The sequence below is a fragment of the Triticum dicoccoides genome, chromosome 4B (genome assembly GCF_002162155.2).
Source record: "Triticum dicoccoides isolate Atlit2015 ecotype Zavitan chromosome 4B, WEW_v2.0, whole genome shotgun sequence".
In the NCBI taxonomy this organism is placed as follows: Eukaryota; Viridiplantae; Streptophyta; class Magnoliopsida; order Poales; family Poaceae; genus Triticum; species Triticum dicoccoides.
In genome coordinates this window covers 135,583,745-135,591,270 of record NC_041387.1, presented here as the reverse complement: position 1 = coordinate 135,591,270, position 7,526 = coordinate 135,583,745, and the positions used below count along the sequence as shown (strand labels likewise).

Here is a 7,526-nt window from a genome sequence, read left to right as displayed (position 1 = left end):
TTTCTATCCAAAAAAAGGAAGAGCGCACCAAAAAAAGAATCCAGAAAAAACTCCGCAACTTACGCTCTCATTGCAGTGGCACCTGTTAAAGTGGCGGCAAGAAAGAAAAGACCAAAAAGAAGGTTTTTTTAATACCTCTGACGAACCGAACCAAGTAGTCTGATCATCCTTGCCCGTCCCCCTCTTCTGTCAACCGTTGAAAGAGCATAGCCCAGGAATGAACCATATCGATCCAAGGTTGCAAGGAAAGAAGAAAGGTAAACCAGACCATAGGAATCTTCTGATGAAGTCAATCAGAGAGGACGGTTAGGTTCTTTGTTGCCTCATCTGCTTAGCTTATAGAATTACACGTTTTATCACGATAGACATTCCAATCAATGGTTGGACGATCAATACCATCGAACTATTCCATTCCACTGCTGAATGACGGAAACGAAAGCTTTTTCTTACTGATGGACTAATCCTGGGAGTTCAGACTGACGGTTAGATGGTTGTTCGCTTGTGTGCTTATTTTCCTTCCCCACTCAAAAACAAGTGTTACAGAATGTTATTCAATTCAAATAGGTATGATCCCGTCCATCCTTCCAGAGCTAGGCACCTGCTTCAGAATGAGAATCTTCGACAGAGATCCTTCCTTCAATTTAGCAATCAATTAGATCCATACTGACTTAGCTTGAAGCATGGCTTGCCGTTTCGAGGCTCGATGCTACTCTTGGGAACATTATTGATACATCAACTTTCAAGCATCTCGTAGTTGAGCGGTACTGCCATCAACAGTACCAAGATGGAAAGGGACTACTGAACATGGATAGAACGAGAGTCGAACTCGCATGTCTCTCTTTTCCTGTTAGTTAGGAAAGAAAGCCGATATAAACTGCTCCATATTAGCGAATTGCCTCTGACTACTCTTCCCAGGCTGGTCAAACTATAGGATTCCCATTCACTTAGTAAACTTATTGGACAGACGGGTCAACCGCTTGACCGAGGGGAGTAAGGTTCGTCACCACAGTCCCGATAGAAGGTCGAGTTTAAAAACAAACCGAAGACAAAGCAACGAATGAAAGGAAGGACGGCTCGCTTCGCTTTACAACCAGGGCGGGTCTTGCTGCCGGATCAATGCACAGGACGCATGATCTACAAACAACAATAGAGAGAGCCAACCAAGAATGAAAGAACCTGGAAACAAACCCGCGAGCGAATACCAAACAGAGTAAGAAGGAGGAAGGGCCAAAGGCGGCTTACTAAGCGAGAAGGCTCCAAGCAATAACGCATTAGAAGGGAGCTTGCTGCTTTGCAACCTAAGAGATATAGCTAAGCTTACTCATCAAGGGCCGATAGATAGAGCTCCTCTTGTTGCTAATGGAGAAAGATTGGAGTGAAGTTTAGTATGCTTTCTAAGATCAGAGGAGGAAAAGAATGAAGGTGTGGGCGGGAAGGAGGAGGCAAGGCCCCCTCAATGTGTATTCGACTACTCATTACGGAACCACCGATTGATCCGATTAGACTTCCCGCGGGGTAGCGCGGGGAACTTGCTGAATCAACTCCTTGGAATCGGAGGCCTGACTGAGGGTCAATCCAATGGTAACCTCAACCTAGGAATGCCTGTTTCACTTCCTTAACAGAGCCAACTGAGATGCTCTGTCTCGATGTTGACCTAACATGGATTGATTCTAAATTATGAATCCAAAATCCTGATCTCGCAAAGGATCCGCAATAGCTGTGTGTACTCGAGGACTCTTAGGGAAAGAAAAGCACTTTTCTCTCTCAGCAGTTAGACCGGCTATGGGTGGGTTGGTTATATACTGCGCCTTCCTTCTTCGAACCTTTTGGTATGTATTGCCCCCTAACTATAGATCAGATCTACCGGACTAGAAACTCAATTCCGCACTGCTGCTGAGTCGTCGGACTTATCCACCTCAGGGATTCATGGAATTTCCGTTTTTGAATTGCGTTGGGGGAAATCTACCAAAGCTAGGCAGATAGATAGACTCCTTTCCCGCTGCTAACGGAGAGCAAGAAACTAAATCAAATGATTGTTTTTTTTCACCAGTGCCCTTTTTTGCGGGTACTAAGAGTCCTCTCACTACCAACCAGCAGACATCATCATCTGGCTGGGTCTTACCGGTATCAACAACGAGAAAGAAGAACCAAATGGAAGCAACAACTAACTATGGCTCTTGGCCCAGACAACGTCCTAGGCGTAGGGGAGATCAAAACAAGAAGTCACGCCTAGACGACGACGCCCGTCCTGGGCTGCAGTAAGTAGATCGAGAGGTCGTTCCGCCCCTTGTCCCCAAAGATGGGTAATATGTTCTCATACAATGTTGCTCCAACTTTTTTCTAGAGGGCCTAGCTGGCGAGCAATCCCAGTCTGCGGCAGAGAACAAGACAACAAGCGAGCGTACCTTTGTTTGCTTCTTTTCCACCAAGCACAGAAGTTTAAGGAGAACTGTAGGTCCGTGGCTACCTAAGGAAACTCCGATTCGATCCGCTCCCCCGGCTGGGAGGCATCTACCTCATCCCGATCACAAGGAGAGGTTCACCATGATGGGGGGGTCAGGTACTTTAATTCTTTGCGTTCCGGAAAGAATGAAATGCATAGGGGACCATCCTTTTTTTGCGGCATGCTCTCTGATTTACGGATTCGCAGGGGGCCGAGGGCCAACCTTAGTTGACTGACAATGACAAAGGCTTGCGAAACAAAGTAGCACCTTTGAAATGGAATCTTAATTAACTATCAGTGGTGCGAAGCAGCTTAGCCCCGGGGAGCTAAAGGTTATACCTTTGTAAGCGAACTGTGGTTCTTCTATGTAGGGTATTCCTTCTTTACTCTCTTAATTAACGTCGAGCTAAGTGACTTTGTGTAGCGTAGTAGAATGAAGGCTACGTACGCACCGACACTCTCTTATCCCTAAGCCTCTTCGCTAACTCGCTCGCCTACAAAAATTAGTAGGCGAGGCTAGGCAAACTCAGCCACTGACTTTGACTGTACTATAGTAGACTTTCTAGCCTTTTATTTAGAACCCTTCTCATGTTCTTTCATCCATCAAGTAGGCGAACCGTCAGGTCCTTAGTAGCGTTGACAAAGAAGAAGAGCTGGTGAAAAAAAAAGAAAGCTAGAATTTCCAATAGTTAGGCCAGCTTGACAAGCTACCTTTCCTGTTGATATGAGGTGCGAAGAGAAACATCTCTTTTTTATGACTTCCACTTCTCAATCACGGCCCAGAAAAGTGACCGACCCCTTGATGAATGAAAGAAAGGGTTTATGAGCCCTAGCCTTGTAAGCCCACACCTGTGTAGAGTAGATCGTTCAACACCTGCGGCACAAACCCATTTTTGACCAATTGGTCCGTATATCATAGGCGACCGAACGGTCGCCCCCCGTCTTACTAGACCAACCTGCTATAATTATTCCATAAACACCTAGCGAAGATATGGCAAACAAATAAAGTAGCCCTATGTTCGGATCTGACAATACCATACCATAATCAAAAGGTACAACGGCCCAAGTGACCAGACTTAACATAAATGTAGCCACTGGAGCCATTCTAAAAAGGGAGAAATTAGCACTACTTGGTGAAATAGGTTCTTTTAGAATCAATTTCAAACCATCTACTAGAGGTTGTAACAATCCGAACGATCCCACTACATCAGGACCCTTTCGACGTTGCACAAAAGCCATTACTTTACGTTCAGCTAGCACTAAAAAGGCTACTCCTAGTAGAAGTGGTAGAATTAAACAAAGTATTTACGCTGGAACAGCTATGTACGTTTTCGATTTTCTATTCACTCATGATCGGGCCTAACCTGGTCGACCCGATCAAACTATTTCACATATGATCTGGCCTGGTTGACCCAATCATGATATTGAAGGATGGGACCTTTTATCGAAAAACTCCGGATCCTGAGAAGTTTTGAAGATGGTGCTCCTGTTACATTACTTCGAATGGAATCCTCACTTGACTAAGCATAAGCGAAAACGTGGCTGAGAGTAAGCAATCCCCTTTCCTAGTGGTTGAGTCATGATCAGAAATATTGCGAAAGAAAGTGAAATGTCCTATCGTCGTCCCAATTTTGGTAATCCACGATGTCTCCATTTTATGTATCCATCTTGACTCATTTTCGGTGTATCGATAGTTTGTTGTATTACACTTTGAACTAACCTAGAGGCCGTGCTTAGGCGAAAATCGATATCAGTGAAGTAATCCCGGAACTCTAGAAATCGTGAAGAATTTCTTCCATTTTTTAAAATATCGCGAATATAGTGGAAAAAACTCTAGAACATTCCTTTGAATGGAATTGTTCATTGGGTTCGACTTGTTGTTCGACAAAATAGAAAGCTGTCTCTCGTATGTTATTGTAAGGTGATTCATTCAGAATATTTCTTATGTGCAGTTTCAAGATGTTGAAAAAGTAGATTTGGTAATCGACTTTTGAGCTCCATTATGTGGACTTCATCAATTTTTGAATTATGGACTTGGAGGTAGTGGTCAATACTAACTGCACCGTCTAAATGCTCCCTGACCAAGTTTGCGTACTCATCAGGGTTGAATTGAGGGGGCAGCCCATGCGCTAATTGGGCTTTGAGGTGGCTATACGCGAAAAAAGCTCGCTTTCTACTGAGGTCTGTTCTGTCCTAAACTATTCCAGAATGTTATTTGTTTCATAGGAAGATTCCAAAAGCACATTGATGCCAAAAGAATCTTCGGAACCGGTGGAGAGGCTATTCTGATTGAAGGCTAGACAAATAACATGACTAAGGTATGTAAATAAAACCTGTGAAATAGCTATATAATATGATCTAAATATAGAAGAATACCAAAGATAATGGATTGCAAAATAAGCTTTTTAGCTTTCTTTTTCTTTTGTGCGCGCTTTTCGCCTGCCTTCCCGACCGCGGATAGGCTACGGGGCTTTGCACTTCGGCCCCATTGTGTGAATACCACATCAAGGTGACAGGATTCGAACCTATGGCCCTCTGTACCCAAAACAGATGCGCTGACCAGACTACGCTACACCTCGTCTCCCCCTCAGAACACATGGATCTACCCGATCCATAAAGAAAAGAACCACCGCTTTTAGGAAATTTTGACAATTCTCTTTCACTTGCATTTTTTCATGAAGGCTCGCTCTCGTTCTTCTTACATCTTGCCCTTTTTTCTGGAGAATTGTATCTGTGGCTACTGCTATTTTGCCAGTCTGTCTGTCCCCAATAATGAATTCTCGCTGACCGCGCCCTATAGGGATCATCGAATCGATAGCAATAAGCCCTGTTTGAAGAGGTTCATATACGGAACGCCTGGAAGTTCTACTTGGAGCAGGAGATTCAATTAAGCAAGATTCGGAAGCTACAATTTCGCCTCTCCCATCAATAGGTTTAGCCAGAGCATTTATAACACGACCCAAGTTATATACGCTCACGGGTGTCTGAGCAATTCTTCCTGTTGCTTCTACAAAACTTCCCTCTTGATGCTAAACCATAGCTCTAACTGAGTAAAATTCCACAATTTCTAAGAACGATATGCTTTTTTGCATTTTCCACTGTGAAATCTTCTCTCAATCCCTCCCTAGTCCTTTCTTTCCTGGGCACAGGCTTACCTGGTTGACCGCCCACATTCATTCATTATCCGTTCTGTTGTGGAATCGAACCATAGAGCTAGCGCAATTGGGATTTAGAGTCCCATGTGTGAAACTAAAGAGGATTTTCAGTCCTCTGCTCTACCAGCTAGAACCTAGAAGGACACTTCACACCCGATTTGACACAGCTAGACTGGAAACACTACTTGTCAAGAGCAGTATAGAATACTTTTTTGAGTATGTTGGTAAGGTCCGGTCATCCGCTTCTGTGCTTGCACTTCTTCGTAACTAGGGGTGCAAGTCCAGTACAGCGTACTTTCATAATTGAATCAAAAGCGTCGCTACATGAAAAATCTCTATATACGATATTTATGACACAGAATGTTGTTCTTTCAGCATGATTCCTCAACAATTTTGTCATTGTATCTGACTCTTTGTTCTCTCCATTCCACTTTGGTTTTTGACTAATAATTACCATGATGAATTTCTCTTACTGCTTGGTTCCGCATTGGATTTTGGAAACTTTTGTTTAGAAAGTGGTGTCACGACCGTGGGAATCAAATGGATGGTTCAGGAAAGTCTAGTGAAGAGGCACGGTCTAATCATATAGATGACCATAGTGGTATGGTTCCATAGAAAACTACTGGAGGCCATTACCGCCACCGAAATGGTTTCCATGCTCCGTTGGATGATTTGACGATATCGCAGTATCAAGCTAGAACGGTTTCAATTTGTAGGATGGGAAAGAAACCTCATCCTTTGGTGCACACTAACCGATGAAGCTCAACCCTCTCTCGAACTGAGCTATTTCCGCTTTTTCGAACAAAAAGTTCGAGTAGTTCAGTGAAAAAACGGTCAAGCTTTCTTCCATCCTTCCTAGCTCCTCGAGCTTGCACCCGCTCGACGCCTTTTTCATTGTTCATTCTGAGGTGGATTCGAACCACTCTCTCCGTTTGGATTTCGAGTCCAAAAGGCCCGGCGAAAGAGGATTTTCAGTCCTATGCCCCCTGCCAGCCAGAACAGGATTTTTCCACTTCACACCCACACAATCGGGATTTGATGAAATAGCTACGTTTTTTTCTTATTTGATTTGGATACTGTCAATCTACTGTCCATCTTTCTCTTTAGTTTTCTCCTTTCTTTCTCCTCAACCTATCTCCATTGGATGGACTTACGAAAGAATAATATCTAATCTCCCCATCGCGGTTAGGATCCCATGAACCAGGAGCGCCAGCACCGGTTCCTCGATCTTCCTACTGGAGGCATGGTCATGGCTTTCATTCATTCATTTCATTCTTTGTTCTGTTGTGGAATCAAACCACTCAAAGGATTTAGAGTCCTTTTACCAACCAGTCAGAACCAATATTTCTCTTTTATATTCTGTTTTTTCTTTGTCAGCTAGCACAATTTGGATTTCGAGTCCAATGCGCTAACGCTTTCTTTAGTTTTCTTGCTCTTTCTCCGGGCTTTGACCATGTCTCCCGAACAATTTCAGTACATATGGCGCAAGACGATTCCACATATATATCGAGGTCGGAATGGGATCGGGTGTTTTCACGTCTCACCGTAGTGCCCGGTTTGTCTTGATTGGTGATTGATAAACAAGAAGGAAAATGGAAAAGTAGAAAACCTACATGTTTATACCGTTGAGCTCCTTAGTTTAGTCAAGTAGGCGAGGGCATTTCCATGGCGAAGGATTCAATCCAACCACAAGTTCCCCTATGGCTACCTTGTTACGACTTCACCCCAGTCGAAGACCCCACCGTGGTATGCGCCAATAAGACCACCAAAGGCCTTTGTGGCACTAGTGGTACACAGAAGTCATGGGTGATCATTGGTCCGATGCTTCGGGCGAAACCAATTCCCAGGGTGTGACGGGCGGTGTGTATAGGGCCCGGGTACATATTCACCGCGGCATGCTGATCCGCGATTACTAGCGATTTCAACTT

The 7,526-nt window shown here is 44.1% G+C and overlaps 1 non-coding gene and 2 pseudogenes across 1 annotated transcript; 1 reads left to right on the top strand and 2 right to left on the bottom strand.

The window, feature by feature from the left end:
* Nucleotides 1-1,782: 1,782 nt before the first annotated feature.
* LOC119292588 lies at nucleotides 1,783-2,548 on the top strand (annotated as a pseudogene).
* A 762-nt stretch (nucleotides 2,549-3,310) lies between these two features.
* LOC119292587 overlaps nucleotides 3,311-7,526 on the bottom strand; it is a 54,460-nt pseudogene continuing 50,244 nt past the window's right edge.
* TRNAP-UGG lies at nucleotides 4,948-5,022 on the bottom strand. Its single transcript has one exon. It is a non-coding gene; the product is annotated as a tRNA-Pro (tRNA).